This window comes from Leuciscus leuciscus (assembly GCF_965113295.1).
Source record: "Leuciscus leuciscus genome assembly, chromosome: 6".
Classification (NCBI taxonomy): Eukaryota; Metazoa; Chordata; class Actinopteri; order Cypriniformes; family Leuciscidae; genus Leuciscus; species Leuciscus leuciscus.
The window spans coordinates 26,342,244-26,361,278 of record NC_138730.1 but is presented as its reverse complement, the minus strand read 5'-3'; positions in this window follow the sequence as shown (position 1 = coordinate 26,361,278).

Here is a 19,035-nt window from a genome sequence, read left to right as displayed (position 1 = left end):
AATAATATTGATTTGACAATTTCAAAAATATATTAAGTGTATTATAGAAATAAATAATTGGTTAGTCAAATAGCCTACTAAATTCTTTTAGTGAAAAAAACTTAAATAGTACTGTACATTTTAGATAAACTTAACTGTTGGATTTTTAGTCAGTTATTTTGTAACTCAAACAATCAAGTAGGCCTAAATGATATTCAGAGATTTTATTAAGTTAATAAAGTTAAATATTACTGTAATATTTACTTAGCCACAGAGGTGGAACAATCAAATAAACATTGCAGTTCACCTCAGCACCATCTTTAACAGTTTTAGCCCAAATTTTTTACTAAAAAACAACCTCACAATATGCAGGTAAAAGGGCAGCACAGCCTTGCTAACGTCAGTTCCCTATCAAGGCGGAACTTCGACATTACGGATGTCGTATATGGGAACTTCCTCCCTTCTTTCACTACTGCTGAAATCTTATGGGCTAACGCCAGCTGACACAGCTGGCCAATTGACGCAAAATATGCAAATACTGACAAGACCACCTGGCAGTATAAATTGCATTACGCGCCAATTGCATCAGAATCTCTCTTTTCACGCTCAAATCAAGTGTGCTATACAACTATCGACTAGAAAATCAACCTTGCCATCGTTGAAGGTGCACCGAAGATACGTTACTGTCTTCAGCATCCGATGGCGACCTTATGCAATCTGTGCTCGGGCCCCATTTTTTGCATTTTGCTGGACCTCTCCTGGAGCACTCCGGATGAGCCTACCAAGAGTAAGCTCGATTCGTGGTCCCTCAACTCGAGCCGCCGTCAGGCCGCATCGAAGAGGGGAACCCCCTTCTTCCCGGACGTGCACGACCACGTGGTAAAGTCGTGGGCTGCGTCCCAGTCGGTGCTCACCCTCACCTCTACCCAGGCCATGTTCGCCCACGTCGACGACGCGGAGGCACATGGATATCTGCACGTGCCTCCCGTGGAAGAGACCGTCGCCGCCCATCTCTGCCCATCGACGCCTGCTCTGGGCTCGGACCGCAGTCTGCCGTCCAAACCCTGCAGGTATGACAAGCCATACGGAGCGGCAGGAGAAGCGGTGTCCGCCCTCCACGCGATGGCTATTCTCCAAGTCCTGCAGGCTAAACTGCTTAAGTCCCTTGGCTCGGCGACGGACCTCGCCCTGATGGCGACCAAACGCTCCGCTCAGGCTGTCGGCCGCTCAATGGGTTTTCTCGTGGTCCTCCACAGACACCTGTGGCTCACCCTCTCCGACGTGAAGGAAGCAGACAGGAAGACGCTGCTAAACGCGCCGATCACCCAGGCCGGCCTTTTCGGGGACGCCGTGGAGAAGGTGACGGAGCGCTATTCCGAAACCCAAAAGCGCGCGAAGGCCATGAGCCACGTCATCCCGCGCAGGGCAGCGCCACCTCAGCATCGCTCCCGTTCATCGTCTGCCTCACGTCGCCCACAGCCCTCAGCCAGTCAGCCAGCGGCACCCCGCGCCAAACCAGATGCTCGCGCGGGACGGAGCGGACAGTGGCAGGGGCCCGGGAGAAAGAGGCTGAACCAGCAAAGGAGTCCGCGCAGAGGGAAGGTCAACGCGCCCCCCTTGGCTCCCAAGCAGTCATCCTGACAGCCCGGGCAAGAGGGAGAGAGAGCGCCAGGGAGGGCCCTCCCCCAAGCGCCGTGCTCTCATGTTCAACGTCCCTCAGAGTTCCTCGCTGAGCGACGAGTGTTTAAATGTTGTGAATGTTGTTTGCTGTTCAAACGAAAAATGTTCAATAAAGCATGCTACCACTTCACAAAAAGAGCTCTTTCCCCCTCTTACACCTCACACCGTGTTTCCCGTCCTGCCCGCTCCACAAACGCGCATTCAGGATGATGACGCTGAAGCAGATCCTGGCACAGGTTCGTCCCGGGGACTGGTTCGCTCCAGTGGACTTAAAGGATGCATACTTTCACATCCAAATAGTGAAGCGTCACAGACGTTTCCTAAGATTCGAGAACACGGCTTACCAGTATTCGGTGCTTCCGTTTGGACTGGCTCTAGCCCCCCGCACATTTTCGAAATGTGTAGATGCGGCGCTTTCTCCCCTCAGGTCGAGCGGAATGCGCATTTTAAACTACCTGGACGACTGGCTGATTCTCGCTCACTCGAAAGAAATGCTAATCGGTCATGTGGAAGCTCTGCTTCACCATCTGAATATGCTTGGAATGCGGGTAAACGTCCAGAAGAGTGTGCTCACACCGAGTCAAACCACTACATTTTTGGGGGGGTGTTTGGATTCGGTGAGGATGCGAGCCCGTCTCTCCCCGGGGCGAGTAGAGGCTCTAAGATCATCTCTGGGTCTCTTCAGACTGGGCAGGTCTGTCCCGCTGAAAGATTTTCAGAGACTACTGGGACGGATGGCAGCGGCTTCCTCAGTTTGTCACCTGGGTCTGCTGCATATGAGACCGCTTCAACTCTGGCTGAAAGATCGTGTCCCTCCGAGAGCGTGGTCCTCCGGCCACAAACGTATCACGGTTACCCACAGCTGCGTTCACGCTCTGGCGCCGTGGAGTTATTCAGCTCAGGAGTCCCCCTGGGCATCGTGACGCGAAGCATAGAGGTTTTGACGGATGCGTCGACCTCAGGCTGGGGAGCGGTCTGCTTGGGCGAGCCCGCTTCGGGTCAGTGGTCAGAACGGCAGGAGAAGTGGCACATAAACCGCTTGGAGCTTATGGCGGTTTCCCTAGCCCTCAGAGCTTTTCGGTCTCAGTTGGAACAACGGCATGTGCTGATCCGGACCGACAACACGTCCGTGGTTTCTTATATAAATCGCCAAGGCGGAGTGCATTCCAAAGCCCTTTTCAAGCAGGCGGAGGCTCTCCTGCTATGGGCAGACCGGCACTTTCTCTCCGTGAGAGCAGCGCACATCCCCGGTGTTCTGAACCGCGGGGCGGATATGCTGTCGAGGAACGGGATTCCTCAAGGAGAGTGGAGGCTTCACCCGGGGACGGTTCAACTGATTTGGAACCGTTTCGGCAGAGCAGAGATCGACCTCTTTGCCACGGTCGAGAACACGCACTGTCAGGCGTTCTTCTCGCTGACTCGTTCCCCGCTGGGCAACGCGTTGACTTCGCGCTGGCCGAAGATCAGACTCTATGCCTTTCCTCCGGTGAAAATTCTGCCCACGGTGTTATGCAAGATCAGGGAGGAAAAAGCGTCAGTGATCCTTGTAGCTCCCAACTGGCCAAACCAGCCGTGGTTCGCGGACATGAAGGAATTACTAGCGGGAACGCCATGGGAAATTCCTCTCAGGAGGGACCTGTTGTCCCAGGCGAGCGGCACGATCTGGCATCCCAGCCCCGGGCAGTGGAACCTCCATGTGTGGCCGCTGCGGGCTCGCTGAGCGGACAGGACGCGCTGCACTCACGGGTTTTGAACACCATTGCTGAGGCACGGGCGCCGTCTACCAGACGTTTGTATGCTCTGAAATGGGGTGTTTTCTCTAAATGGTGCCAGGATGTCGACATCGACCCGGGGAACTGTTCCGTGTCGGATGTCCTGCGCTTCCTTCAGCGCAGGATGGATAACGGGAGTTCACCGTCCACTCTGAAGGTGTATGTGGCCGCTATTGCAGCGTTTCGCTCCCCGGTCGACGGACAGTCGATCGGTAAGCATGCATCGGTGATCGGTTTCTTTAAGGGAGCTAGGAGATTATTCCCCGCGCGACCGCCTTCGGTACCGCCGTGGGATTTGGCTCTGGTTTTGAAGGCTTTGTCTCTTCCGCCGTTCGAGCCCCTAGCCTCGGTAGCGATCAAGGAGCTTTCCTTAAAAACGGCTCTACTTCTAGTTCTCACTTCGGCGAAGCGGGTCGGAGACTTACAGGCATTCTCGATAAACGATGACTGCATTTGCTTTGGACCGGGAGACTGTAATGTTACTCTTAGACCGAGACCTGGGTATGTCCCTAAGTCGCTCAATACCCCGTTCAGAGCGCAGATTGTTTCCCTGCCTGCCTTATCTGCTGAGCCGTCAGCCTCGAGTGACGCTGATGGTCAGAGTCCTGTTTGCCCGGTCAGAGCGTTACGGACGTACATTACTCGCTCGGCCGCTTTTCGGCAATCGGACCAGCTGTTTGTGTGCTTTGGCGGGTGTAACAAAGGTCGGGGGGTCTCGAAGCAGAGGCTTGCTCACTGGATTGTGGACGCTATTGTTTTGGCTTACGATCGCATGGGGGAGGAATGCCCCCTTAGCATCAAGGCCCATTCGACAAGAGCGGTTGCCTCTTCATGGGCCTGGGCCAAGGGTATGTCTATTCAGGATTTATGCCTTGCAGCTGGCTGGTCTTCTCACAATACGTTCGCCAGATTTTACAAGTTGGATATACCCTCTGTAGCATCTCAAGTACTTTCGGTGAGTTAAGTATCCCTTATACACAGTTACAGTTGTTCTACTCTGCGCGTTGCTCATGAGTCATCTGTGTGTTTACTGTGTTATGCTTAGTGCACTGTCGCCGCTATGCGTTGACTTGTTCTCTATCGAATTGTGTTGCCCTGAATAAGCTGTCAGTGCAACCTTCTCCCTACTATATTGCCTGGGATATGCAAATTCTAGCAGGGTCTAGATGAGCTTGCTATTGGCCAGTTTCGGCCTATCAGGGTAAGGGGCTTGCTATTGGGCAGCTTCGCCCTATCAGATGATCGCATTCCCAGAAGGGCGGTTATTGGTTGTGGGTTCTGTCAGTCTCAAGTGGTATGTTTATGCTCCACGGCGGGATTCTATACAGTTCCCATATACGACATCCGTAATGTCGAAGTTCCGCCTTGATAGGGAACGTCTCCGGTTACTTTCGTAACCTCGGTTCCCTGAAAGGCTGGGAACGAGACATTACGCTCGCCGCCGTGTTCGCTGATCAGATTTTAGCGTTTCTCGTGATTCTGATGCAATTGGCGCGTTTATGCAATTTATACTGCCAGGTGGTCTTGTCAGTATTTGCATATTTTGCGTCAATTGGCCAGCTGTATCAGCTGGCGTTAGCCCATAAGATTTCAGCAGTAGTGAAAGAAGGGAGGAAGTTCCCATATACGACATCCGTAATGTCTCGTTCCCTGCCTTTCAGGGAACCGAGGTTACGAAAGTAACCGGAGACGACCTCTTTCTCTTTGAGACGTGGTCGGGGAACCACATGTTCATTTTCTCGTATTTGAGGCGTGGTTTACGAATGCCCAGAGCCGTTTATTGGGCGCTGCAAATGTCTATCAAATGCGCCTGTACGTAGCTCATAGCCAATCGTTTCAATTATACCAGATGACGTATGTAGAGCGACAGATATTCAACGAAGAAGACGACGATGGGTCCGAGATTTATGTGTACACCAGAGTCCTGCACGGGTCCGATTTTGTAAATCCACACCCGCCCGTACCCGCAGTGCTTAAAACCGCACCCGACCCGTTTTCCGACAGCAGCACTAATTAAAATCTGTACCCGACCCGCTTAAAATAGAACCGACACCCAACCCGCACCCGAAATAAAATCAGTTTAGACTATCACATTATAGACACACTTACAAAAATGTTTATTGCCAGGTCATACAGAAGTTATTACACGACAATTAACACAAGGACAACTTCAGCCGAAGCTATATAAAGGCCGATACATGAAGAACATGGCTAACGTTACCACAAAACTGTAGCCTTATAACATTTTACCAATCGAACAGTCGCGGCTACAACACTATATGCCACGCAATTTCGTCTAGCCTACATCTGACCATTTTGGGTTCAAACACGCCCTGCACACCACACATACTTAACAGTGTTAAATATGAAAAATACCGTTCGATAGAACTGCTTTGTTACCAGTTTCTGCGTGCTTCCTCAGGGATGAAGTTCCACATTTGCGGCTATCCAACACGAAAATGTTTGCAGCAAAGCCTTTCACAATATTTTCTTCAGATAACTCCAAATTTCTCCCACACACTGGACTTGATTTTTTATGACGTATTGTCGACAACTTTACAATCTCCACTAGCTATTCTTTTCTTCAACTCCTCAGCATCCTTCTCGACGACTGCAAGCAGATCGCGCGCGGTTATGATGAATTTTTAAAAGTGAAAGTAGCCTAGGTAACGTTATAGATCCTGGGAGGGCGTGGCGCGTCGGCACAAATAAACTGATGTGGATTTTAAATTATTTTATCAACTTGAAATACAGGCATATTTTTGTAGATATGTTCCTAAAAATATGCATATATTTAAGTTTGGTTGGTTAACATGTTCCCCTTACTCCCTGCTGGTATTTACCGGAACTACATGGGGCCAAAAAACATTTTTCTCCATTGACACCTATTCAAAAACAAGTAGTTATAAATTTTTGGTCCGCTAGCCAAACAACCGTCCGCCACTGTGGTTAACTGAAATGCTAAGGGATAGATTTCTCCAGGTATTATAGACCTCCTTAAGCAGACCCAAACCCAAAGTGACTGCAAATTGTGTGGATTTCCAATCTACTTGAATGGTTAAAGACAAAAAGCTCCAAAACTGTAGGTCAAGACGATTACGTTGAATAAACATTTCAAATCACAACTAAAACCCAACAACGTGAAATAAAATGTGCTTTTTTATCTTAAAGGGTTACTTCACCCCAAAAAAGGTCTTTATACCTTCCTGGGCCTTGAAAGTTGCAATGACGTTGCTGCTGATGGCTGGTTCAGAAACCTCTCTGATTTCATCCAAAAAAATCTTAATTTGTGTTCCAAAGATGAACGAAGGTCTCATGAGTTTGGAACGACATGAGAGTGAATAATTAATGACAGAATTTACATTTTTGGGCGAACTAACCCTTTAAATCATACAATAAAAAAATGTCAGGCCAGCTAATTGTGCATTCCACAGTTAACAAGCAATTGATCGTCTCTTTTAGCTACAGGGCGAGAGTCACCATAAAGAGTACTGCAAGTATGATGTATTTTTGTACGTCAAAACCTGGAAACAATTTAGCATTTTAGCACTTCAGGTTCCATCATCCCAAAGTCAATGTTTTTTTTTTATTGTTAAAAGTCTGAAATAAGGTCTGTGGTGAACACAGACCCCATGATTTTTTTAAAGCTTCTTGAAAAAGGCATTTGCTCACAAGTTGCTAAATGGTACTACAGACGTTGTCGGGGACATTAATCACAAATCATCCACGCACTAGCCCGCTTTTTTCATTTGTGAAAATTATCTTGGACAAATTGTGTAATGTGCATCATAAACTCGTGAGCTTAGAATTATAAGGTTCTATCTCCACTTTTGGTCGAAATTGAGTTTTTGACATAATCTGATCCATTAGGTGTTTATTAATGCCTGTGTGGTGTTATTTTTGTAAAAAAAATATTTTGTTAGTTGTTATTAATTAAATAAAAATATTCCATCTCTCCAATGCCAGCTGGGATGTAAAAACTTTGAGGCTCAATATCTCGGAACCCTAAACGGAGATAGAACCTTATAATTCTAAGCTCACGAACTTTTGTTGATCACAGAGCTTTTTCTTCTTTTTTTGTGTGCAAAAATCCCAAATCCTATCGGTTTTTGTCGAGGGAACCAGTGTGAAGCAAATTCTGGGTTGGCCTACAAAACTACATAATAACTGCAGGCTATTCAGCATTTACAATTTCTTTAATTTACATCCACCTTATTTTAACGTGCATGGGGCGCCATTTTTAACTAGAATGTGCAAGGCTTCTGGTGCAGCTGCTTCACACACACAGTTACAGCTAGGTATTTTGGCTGTACATAAAAAGTTTGTTTTGTGTGTATCATCCTCAAACTTAATCCAGAACTTGTTAAAATGGTTATTTTTATTTCAATTATTTTACATTTTCCATGAAAAAAGCTTGCTGAAAATACGTTTATGTTGCTTGATGTTGCAATCTGGTAATCTGGTATTTGTTTTATTATATTATTTTTAATTTATTAATGTTGCGAGCAGGACGAGCACAAATAGTTTTAGTATTTACTGCACTTTCTTAATTTTCTAGTAATTTACCAATAGCAACATTTTCTAGGAATAGGGCTGCATTTGGCAGTTTTGACAGTTTCAGCAAATATCTCAGCATGATTTAATGCTAAACTGTGAAAGTTATAGAAAAAGTTTACAGAAAGGAAAAAATAGTAGGCTAAAGTCCCCCTGTAGTCAATAATTGTATCCCTTAAAATTCATCTTTGATCACCAAAATTACATATTTAAACGTTACATATTTAAAATTTCTTCATGTCTTAAAATAGCTTGAATGTCACTCTACACCCTCATTTAGTATGCACGGTTCTATCAATTTGCAAATTAGCCCCACCCCCATTCACACCAGCTCAGAGATCCACTGGATTTGGTGCTTCTCAAACGAAGGCTGCATCCTACCAAGACTGCTTCCTTAGTCCAGTCCTTCTGAGACTTGCAGGCTAGTGTCCTCCTCAGCAATTGAATGCTAGAATGAGACGGTCTAGTAGAGCGCATGGCTACATCACACATGTTCTGAAAAATTCTATTAAAACTTAATTTTGAAAAAATACTTTGTATTACAAATCTTTATATTAACTGGCTTTTTATTAATGTAATACACTGAATAACAGCCGTCTGCAGTCTCCCAGTGGTTTACATTATTGTCAGTTTAGTGTTAGAGATTAATTTACTGCAAAACAAAAGATAAATATGCTTTCAAGTACGAAAACATTTAGGGCCCTATTTTAATGATCTGAAACACAAGTATCAAGCGCGAAACGCAAGTAACTTTGTGGGCGGGTCTTGGGCGCTGTTGCTATTTTACCGGCGGGATAAATTACTCTTGTGCCCGACGCAAATCTAAAATGGGTTGGTCTGAAGTAGCTTCATTATTCATAGGTGTGGTTTGGGCGTAATGTTAAATAAACCAATCAGAGCGACATCTCACATTCCCTTTAAGAGCAGGCACGCTTGTTCCATGGCGGTTCGCTATTATAACGGCGGATTTGCCAGGCGCACGCCAGGAGCGGTTCACAGCCGAGGAGACCGACGTTCTCGTCAGGGCCGTAAAAGACAGAGAGGTGACATTGTATGGGGATGGGAAAAACCCACCCAAATTAGCTTCGGTTAAACAGGCGTATAATAATTTGGGTAAATGTGTAAGCTAGATTTATGGCTATTTTTTCACATCTTCATGGACAAAACAATGATTTCCCTTGTGTGTAAATATTTTTCCTTGTAATGATGTATGGTTTTCTAAAAATGAGAACTGCTGCGTCTGTGTGTAGATGAGATAAGCAAAGTGCATGCGCGTTGTGCACACGCTACATTGATTATGGCCAAGCATGCGCCCTTAAAATAGCATATGAATAACACGCCACTGACTTTAGACTAGGTTTTTCCTGGTCTGTGGCGGAATTGTTTTCTGAAACTGCAAAATAACACCATGGAACGTTTGCGCCGGAACACGCCTCCTCTTTTCGCTGAACCGCCCCTGGGAGCGCAAGTTCATTTCCTAATTTACCGACGTGCGTCCTGTGGAGGGAAAAGTCCGCTGTGCGCGGGTACAAAATAGGAATGATACATGCGTCGGTGTACAAAGTCAATTGCGCTGGGTGCAAGATAGGGCCCAAAGTCTTACATTTCTTAAGAAACTCACACAAGCTGCAGTTCCGACTCATTTTCCAACAGTTTCTTTTCGTGAATTGGAATGTGTGCAAAGGATTGTGGGTGATTTAAGGCTGCGAAGGATAGATCTGATGCATCCTTCAAAACAGGCAGAACGAAGGGCGCGAAACGAAGGCTGCCTTCCAAGGATCCTTCAAAGTGAGATGGCCTTCAGTGACATGACATGGCAGCCTTTGTAGGATGTAGCCTTCTGTTTGAGAAACACCCACTGATGATCACACATTGATATGATTGGTTACAAGATAGTTTGTGACGTCAGAAACATCAGCGATCTCAAACCCCATTTTCGCATTCGGAGTAGACAGGTAAATTGATTGTTACTGGAGTGTTGTTGGAATTGTTGGAATATTTTTCCATATTTGTTTTGTGAGGTTTGATTTGAGTCAACAACCAATTTAGTGTAGCCTATCTGCTCTTTACAAATTCTTCTACTTATTATGCCTGTTAAGTTTGTGTTTACGATAAAATAGCACACAATCGCTGAAGAATATTCAAATATTGTGTAGTCCAACATTTAAATATTGTATATTTAAATATAGTATATCGTGTCCTCTGATTTCTTATTGGTTATAAATAAGTAAAACAGCGAAATATCACTCCCTCTCTTTATATCCCTCAATACAATCTTGAATCATCGATATTTGTATACCCTAAATAATAACTTAATCTCCTGTAGGGGGCGTAAAGGCTCCATTCATGAAATCCATGTTTTTCAACCCAAACCCAAGAGTGCATCAATTATGGCCTATACTTGAATCATAAGATAATTCCTGAGTGAATAAATGTTGTAATCTGCAGTGAGAACAAAATGCAAGGTGTTGAAAACATCCTCAACTGGGAGTTCACAATGATGAAATTAGATGCAATAACAATAGCATTAGCATAAATGTAATCCATCTTTTATGACAAAGGTAGAACAATTTCTTTGACTTGCATCAGGGAGATTCCAATGTGTTGCATCCTCTAAAAATAACATGAATTACCTTTGAGGACAGAGTTGTATTTTCTTTAGTCTGCACTTGTAGACCAAACCATTTTTTTTTTAATGCACACCATTTCATTGGCCTCTGCTTATGAAATGCTATTAATTAGCATTGGAAGGTATAACTAAATGTGAATGAACGGTGTTCTTCTGGGACAATATGACTCATAAAGGCTTAGCGTAGCTGTTGCAACCCACATTTGACTAGTTCTGCATGCATATGTGTTTATGAGCCAGCATAAATGCGAGGAAATAAAGATATCCCTCTCATAACTTCAATAGGCCTATGAACTAGTCTGTTTCTGACATTTGAAGGTCAACGCTCGAGCTCCACTATACAAGGCCAATTCATTTAGTCTCAGTTCTAAGAGAGGAGGGGTAGAGGTAAAAGAAAAAGGAACTGGAGACTCAATCTCAAGCCTGTTAGTACTGCAGAAGCAGGGGTTTTGCCATAGGGCTATTACACGTAAAGATCAAACAAGCGCTGTATCGCGCTCATACTTATTATTGAATAAATTGAGTTAAATCTAATGCTCAAGGTTTTTTAAGATGTGAGAGATTTGTTTTCTGCTGAAGGATATGTTCAGGGGCATTGAATGATGGTTTTGGTTGATAATTGATGTATTACTGTTATGGGAATTTAGAGTGAAGCTGCTGTTTTGTGAAGCATAAAAACAGAAAGGCCTGCAGAAAGAGATTAATGTAATTCAAGAAGTTGTGGTGTCATGTAGTCTGGAGGCTTTCACTTCTCTCTTTTCTGTAACTCAGACTGGACTTGTCACGTAACGGATGAATATGAGACGAGGATTCAAATGCAGAGGAATTTATTGATGACATGCAGACAGGGTAACAAACTCAAAAAACACAGAGTTCCAGGAACACGCAACAAGGACAACGAACCAGCACAAGACTACAAACACAAGGAGGCTAAATAGGGGAACAAACAAAGGAGGGTAACGAGACAAACAGGTGGGAAATTAACCAATAATCAGATAACAAGATGGGAGGGGCTAGACAATAGACACGAGCACATGGCCCAAAATAACAAAACACCCATGTGCATAACAAGACAGGACAGGCATGTGACATTACCCCCTCCCTACGGAGCGGCTACCAGACGCTCCATAAGGGACGGGAGGGACAGACCAGGTAGGGACGGGAGGGACAGATCAGGTAGGGACGGGAGGGACAGACCAGGGTGGAACAAGGGGAATGGACAGTTCAGAAGGCACACAACGTTTGGGAGACCAGGGCAGAGCAGACAGTCCATCTGGCGGCCAAGGCGGAGACGACAGTCCATCTGGCGGCCAGGGCGGAGAAGACAGTCCATTGGCCGGCCAGGGCGGAGACTCTCCCTCGGGCGGCCAGGGCGGAGACTCTCCCTCGGGCGGCCAGGGCGGAGACTCTCCCTCGGGCGGCCAGGGCGGAGACTCTCCCTCGGGCGGCCAGGGCGGAGACTCTCCCTCGGGCGGCCAGGGCGGAGACTCTCCCTCGGGCGGCCAGGGCGGAGACTCTCCCTCGGGCGGCCAGGGCGGAGACTCTCCCTCGGGCGGCCAGGGCGGAGACCCTCCCTCGGGCGGCCAGGGCGGAGACCCTCCCTCGGGCGGCCAGGGCGGAGACCCTCCCTCGGGCGGCCAGGGCGGAGACGACACCTCGGGCGGCCAGGGCACAGGAACAGACACCACCGGGTCAGGCACAGACACCACCGGCTCAGGCACAGACACCACCGGCTCAGGAACTGGAACTGGCACCAACGGCTCAGGCACTGGAACTGGCACCAACGGCTCAGGCACTGGAACTGGCACCAACGGCTCAGGCACTGGAACTGGCACCAACGGCTCAGGCACTGGAACTGGCACCAACGGCTCAGGCACTGGAACTGGCACCACCGGCTCAGGCACTGGAACTGGCACCACCGGCTCAGGAACAGGCACCACCGGCTCGGGCTCAGGAACTGGCACCACCGGCTCGGGCTCAGGAACTGGCACCACCGGCTCGGGCTCAGGAACTGGCACCACCGGCTCGGGCTCAGGAACAGACACCTCAGGCTCAGGAACAGACACCACCGGTTCGGGCTCAGGAACTGGCACCACCGGCTCGGGCTCAGGAACTGGCACCACCGGCTCGGGCTCAGGAACTGGCACCACCGGCTCGGGCTCAGGAACAGACACCACCGGTTCAGGAACAGATACCACCGGCCCAGGAACAGACACCACCGGCTCAGGCTCAGGAACAGACCCAGGCTCGACTGCGGCCATCTTGTCAGGGGACACAGGCTCGGCGAACGTGACGTGTACACTCTCGGCGGTGGCCATCTTGTCCGAAGACCCAGGCTCGGCAGGCGTGAGGTGAACAGGCTCGGCGGCGGCCATCTTGTCTGAAGACACAGGCTCGGCAAACGTGACGTGAACACTCTCGGCGGCGGCCATCTTGTCCGAAGACCCAGGCTCGGCAGGCGTGACGTGAACAGGCTCGGCGGCGGCCATCTTGTCTGAAGACACAGGCTCGGCAGGCATGACGTGAACAGTCTCTGGCTGGGCAGACGTGACGTGAACAGTCTCTGGCTGGGCAGACAGGGACCACCGGAACAGGGACCACCGGAACAGGGACCACCGGAACAGGCATGGAGGAAGTCTTCCTTCTCCTCCTCCGTTTCGGGACCACCGGAACTGGGACCACCGGACTCGGGGCCACTAGAACTGGGACCACCGGACTCGGGACCACCGGAAACTGGAACCACCGGACTCGGGATCACCGGAACAGTCACGGAGGGGTTCTCTCCTCCGTTTCGGGACCAGTGGTGAAGGCTTGCCTTTCTGCTGACCGTCATCTGCCATGGTCCTCTCCTCCTCCATAGTCCTTTGAGCACATCTGGCGAAATATTCAAACAAGGAAATTGAAGATCCCTTATCCTCACCAGAAAAAATTTCACTCCGCTGAATCCACATATTTGGCTGGTTCGTTCTGTCACGTAACAGATGAATATGAGACGAGTAGTGATGTGACATTTGAACCGAGGCGTCGGAGCGTGTGTCGAGAAAAAAATGGGCGTGCCAGATGAAGCCGCGATTCGAGGCTTGTGTTGTTAACGTGAAAATCACGTGACTGATGACAAACGAGGCCTCGGTTTGTGTGGATACGTCATCGGTTCGCTTCTGGATAAAAGGCGGTTCGAAACTCGCGCCACCTTGTGGGTGTTGTCAGCAGTAGTAAAAAGCAGATGTAGTAGTGTTAAAGGGATAGTTCACTTTGAAATTAATTTTTGGTATGTTTTAGCTTACCTCAAAGGCATCCAAGATGTAGGTGTCTTTTTTTTCGGAGTAGTTTCAATTTTGATATTTTTAGGTCAAACCGTTCTTGTCTGTCAGTCATATAATGCAGGTCTATGGTCACTGTCTCAAAACAGCATGCACAAAGTCCAAATTAAACAATTCCCCATCGTCCAAATTAAACAATTCCCCATCGTAAGTACACATTGATGGCTTAAGACACGAAACGAGCGGTTTGTGTGAGAAAACGAACAGTATTTATATAGTTTTTGTCCTCTTGTAAACACACACACCCAAATGATCAGAGTACGCGGGTGCTTCGGTCTGCGCAAGCGCCGGAAAGCGCCGGAAAAGGTCAGAGGGCGCGGGCGCTTCGATCTGCGCAAGCGCCGGAAATTATCTCTCGTGAATCCACACTGTCTATTACTATTATTATTATTATTAGGCTAGTAGTAGTAGTAGTATCATTGACTGCACCCTTATGAGTAGTACACATAGTTTCACATTGGTTTGACTAGCAGCTGCTTAGTATAGGCTACACATATCTTCTCTTCTTATAACATATCTTATAACTCTCTCATGTAAAACCATTCTTACCAAATATATGGTGCAGAAATACATTTTATTGCTCATTTCATGTAATGCCAGCTTTACAAATACAAAGGACACATACAAAGACGTTGTTCACATACCTCCGTTGGATGAGAAAACACCATAGGCACAGCTGATGATGTCAGTACTATGCGATCCTCTCCTTGGTTTATAAAATCATCAGGGGAAAAATGATCGCTGCAGACCCTCCTCAACTTTAGTACGTTTATGGGTGTGTTGATATCCAGCCGAAGAGCGATCAACCATAACTTCAAGAGGGAAGGATTATAAATTGGAAATTCGTGAAAACTCACCACTCCCGGATGAGTTTGCGCGAGCATACGAAATTGATTTCTTTTACGTCGGTTTAAACATCCTGGATAAGCGCAAATTAGAACCATTTCGATTAGCCGTCTTACCTACAATCTCTGTTCTGTGTAAACAATGAGTGACGTACACGCGCGAGAGATTATTTCCGGCGCTTGCGCAGATCGAAGCGCCCGCGCCCTCTGACCTTTTCCGTCGCTTTCCGGCGCTTGCGCAGACCGAAGCACCCGCGTCCTCTGATCATTTGGGTGTGTGTGTTTACAAGAGGACAAAAACTATATAAATGGGCAGATGACGTGACGCATGTTTTTTCTGTAATCAAGTGTAAATGTTTATTGAACTGCATTTTTCAACTAAAACAACACATGCCAGTGGGGCATAGAACATCATTTTATTTCAATATTATGATTTTGGGACGTAAAATATATTTGGTGTTGTTCAAATTTCAAGGTGAATAGCAAAATGTCCTGCGGTGTGACTGTAACATTGATTACTCATCAAATGTAAATATTAGTAAAATAAAGCAGATATGTTTGGAGCAGCTAATAAATGCCTTGGCATTATTTTGTATGTATTTACTTAATTAACTTAAGTTTTCAAAATGCTAAAAAGTACTAAAATAATATTTACAGTACATTTAGTTTTGAAACAAAAATGCTGTCCTGCAGTGTGACATAGGATATTAGATTTTTGTACTGGCAGTTACATGGACAGCCATAGGGGTCCTTTAGTCAAGCCCCCTACCAGGAAGTTCCCCAGACGTTTGGATGTGCTAAGGAGGTTAAAATGTGAGTGTTAATCTCTTATTAATTTGATATATTTCATAATTTCTGTCAGACCATGAACGTGTCCATTTTTGATAGTCCTGTGGTGTGACTGATCTAGACTGATCTAGTTCGAGAAAAAAGAAAAATATTTTAAAAAAAGAATCATATTCAGGTTTAAAACAATGAACTTATTCAGTTACTGTAATGCCCAAGGTCAGTCTTGTATAGCAATTACTCAAAATGGCTGCAAAAGTGAAAAAGTCCTGTGGTGTGACAGCCCATCCTGTAGTGTGACATAATTAAGTCAGATGTCTAGCTAGATTTTCGTCTGTTATGTTTGCAATATTAAACAAATATAAATATATCTCTGTCTCTCTATATATATTAAACAAATATTGCAAATATTATATACAATATACCTATATTATACATATATTAAACATAAATATATATCTGTCTTCATTATACATAATATACCTATATTATACATATATTAAACATAAATATATATATATATCTGTCTTCATTTGTTTGTTGTATGTGTATGTTAACAGTCACTGATCATTGTTTTTAAAGTGATTTGTCAGTTTTTAGGCATGAGCAAAGAAAGGACAAGGAGGTACAGGGAAAGGTTAGCACAGGATGAAGTCAAATTTCTCTTGTTCACTGGAATCTTTGTTCAAAGAGTTGAATTGATGATTTTAACATGCTTTTAATTATTTTAGCATGATTTTAATGACTTTCTTCTGAGAAACAAGATATTTTTGTTTAGTCTTTTAAGTTAAAAATAGGAATGAATGGTCTTTATGACTGGGTCAGATTTGACGCCTCCAAAATGTTAATTATTCAGTATGTCTTGTTTACTATGTTTTTAGTTCAAATTCATACACTAAGTAATAAGATTGTACTGATATGTTGCATTTTCATTAATGTTCAAATAGAGATGCAAATGATTTGTTTGTTACAAAAATATTCAATAAATTTCACCATAAATGTTCATACAGTGTCTCATTTCGTCATGTGGTGTGACGGGATGTCCTGTGGTGTGACATCACTTCAAACACAATTAAACGACTTTTACTATGTTAAATAGCTTAAATGATTATATGCATATGAAAACATTGCATAATATAACTATATAAAAAATAATAAACATTTTCCCAAAAAAAATCTCATTTTACACAATATTTCTACTGGAGTGACTGGTAAAAGATGGCACAAGCAAAGAATATAATAGAAAAACAGCTGTGAAAAAAATAATATGCAGAATTTTAATGATCATTCTTTAAGAATACTTGTTAAACTTACAACATACCTGATTTGTATTTGAAATTAATAATATTTCAATATGTGAATTTTATAGTAATGTCATGTCACACCGCAGGACATATTTTGCCTGGAGCTGTGAGAAAAGCTTTATAAATTACATAATGAGAAAAAAAATCTGCTAACCTCTAACAGTTTCAAAAACAACAGTATTTGTACTTTAGAAATTCATACAATTCTCAAGCAATTTAGAACTTTGTTTAAAAAAATGCTGTTTCACCCTTATTTGTCATCTACCCAAATACTGTTCGTTTTCTCACACAAACCGCTCGTTTCGTGTCTTAAGCCATCAATGTGTACTTACGATGGGGAATTGTTTAATTTGGACGATGGGGAATTGTTTAATTTGGACTTTGTGCATGCTGTTTTGAGACAGTGACCATAGACCTGCATTATATGACTGACAGACAAGAACGGTTTGACCTAAAAATATCAAAATTGAAACTACTCCGGAAAAAAAGACACCTACATCTTGGATGCCTTTGAGGTAAGCTAAAACATACCAAAAATTAATTTCAAAGTGAACTATCCCTTTAAAGAGTCAGAATGAACTCTGGTTCACTGGTTCAGAATGAATGAATTTGTCTGCTATTTCTTATCACAGTAGCTAGGTGTCACTAGTGAGCAATGCTGAATGAAGCTTCGAGTAATGAACCTTTGGCTGAAGCAATGGGCTGCGAGGTATCAGTGGTTCAGGAAGCCTCATTTTGCCATCACTAGAGACGAGGATTCAAATGCAGAGGAATTTATTGATGACATGCAGACAGGGCAAACTCAGAAAACACAGAGCTCCAGGAACACGCAACAAGGACAACGAACCAGCACAAGACTACAAACACAAGGAGGCTAAATAGGGGAACAAACAAAGGAGGGTAACGAGACAAGCAGGTGGGAAATTAACCAATAATCAGATAATAAGATGGGAGGGGCTAGACAATAGACACGAGCACATGGCCCAAAATAACAAAACACCCATGTGCATAACAAGACAGGACAGGCATGTGACAGGACTATAGAGAATACATGAAATTTGAGATCCTTTGCTACTGTTATCTTTGTGAAAATGAGTGGTGTGTCATGCAGTGCACCAACTGTTGGCCTGTGTATAGGACCTTTTTTTTTCACCAGCTTCCTGCTATTTATGTTCATAGCATCTGTGCCACACAAATCACCTGGGTTTTGAGCTAGGAGAGGGTGTAGGAATCATTCAGTGGAGACCCAACAGCAGATTTTAGGACAGTAAAATCAAAGAGCATGCAACAGTATAAGAAGCTCCACTTTACAAAAAAACTAAAAACTAAATAAAAATTTAATAAATTAAAAAAGGGCTTTTCTCCCTGATATAAACCTTACATTTAGTTTTGTTGGTGAAACCTAATGTATTTTGGTTGATTAAATAATGTTGAATAATATTTTTGACTTGAATAAAATCAGTTAATTTAGATTTTACTGCATGAAGCAAATTTGTTGGTTAATATTTTTTGTTATTTTTTCAATTCATGCTACAAGAGGTGTAAGAGGCATTTATGTTAATTACCTATTTTAGGATTATGTGTGAATAATCTATTTATTATTATTTAACAATCCAAAGCATTGGGAAAATTGTGGTAAGATAATCCATTTTCTTTACTGTGAAGAATGAGAAAGTAAAAACTGGAGAAAAATCTTAAAGAAGTTATATTTTGTGATTTTCTTTTCTTATAAACTGAAGAAAAAAACATCAAAAACACTGCCAAAGAATTATGGAAAATCTACTCGATCCATTTGAGATGTAGGGTTTCTAGAGCCCCACACATGAAAAGCGGGGGGAAAATGATGTGAAATGATATATTTTGATGTGGGCAAATTTACTTTGACAAGCAAATCTTTTTCAGCATAAAACTTAGTTTCCTCTTACAGACAGAAACCATGCGTGATTTTATAGATTTTATAGAAACCCCCGCTGGCCTGTTCAATGAGATGTGTCTGTAGAGGCCACACACCCCACTCTTTACAAACTGATTGATTGAAATGAAAGAAGCACTGCAGGTGAGTATTTGAGCAGTAGCAGTAATGCAAGTTATGTTTAGGCCATCAATGAACAATTCAAGCTGACATTACCTCTCTTTCTATCTGCCTGCATGTGAATGCACAACATG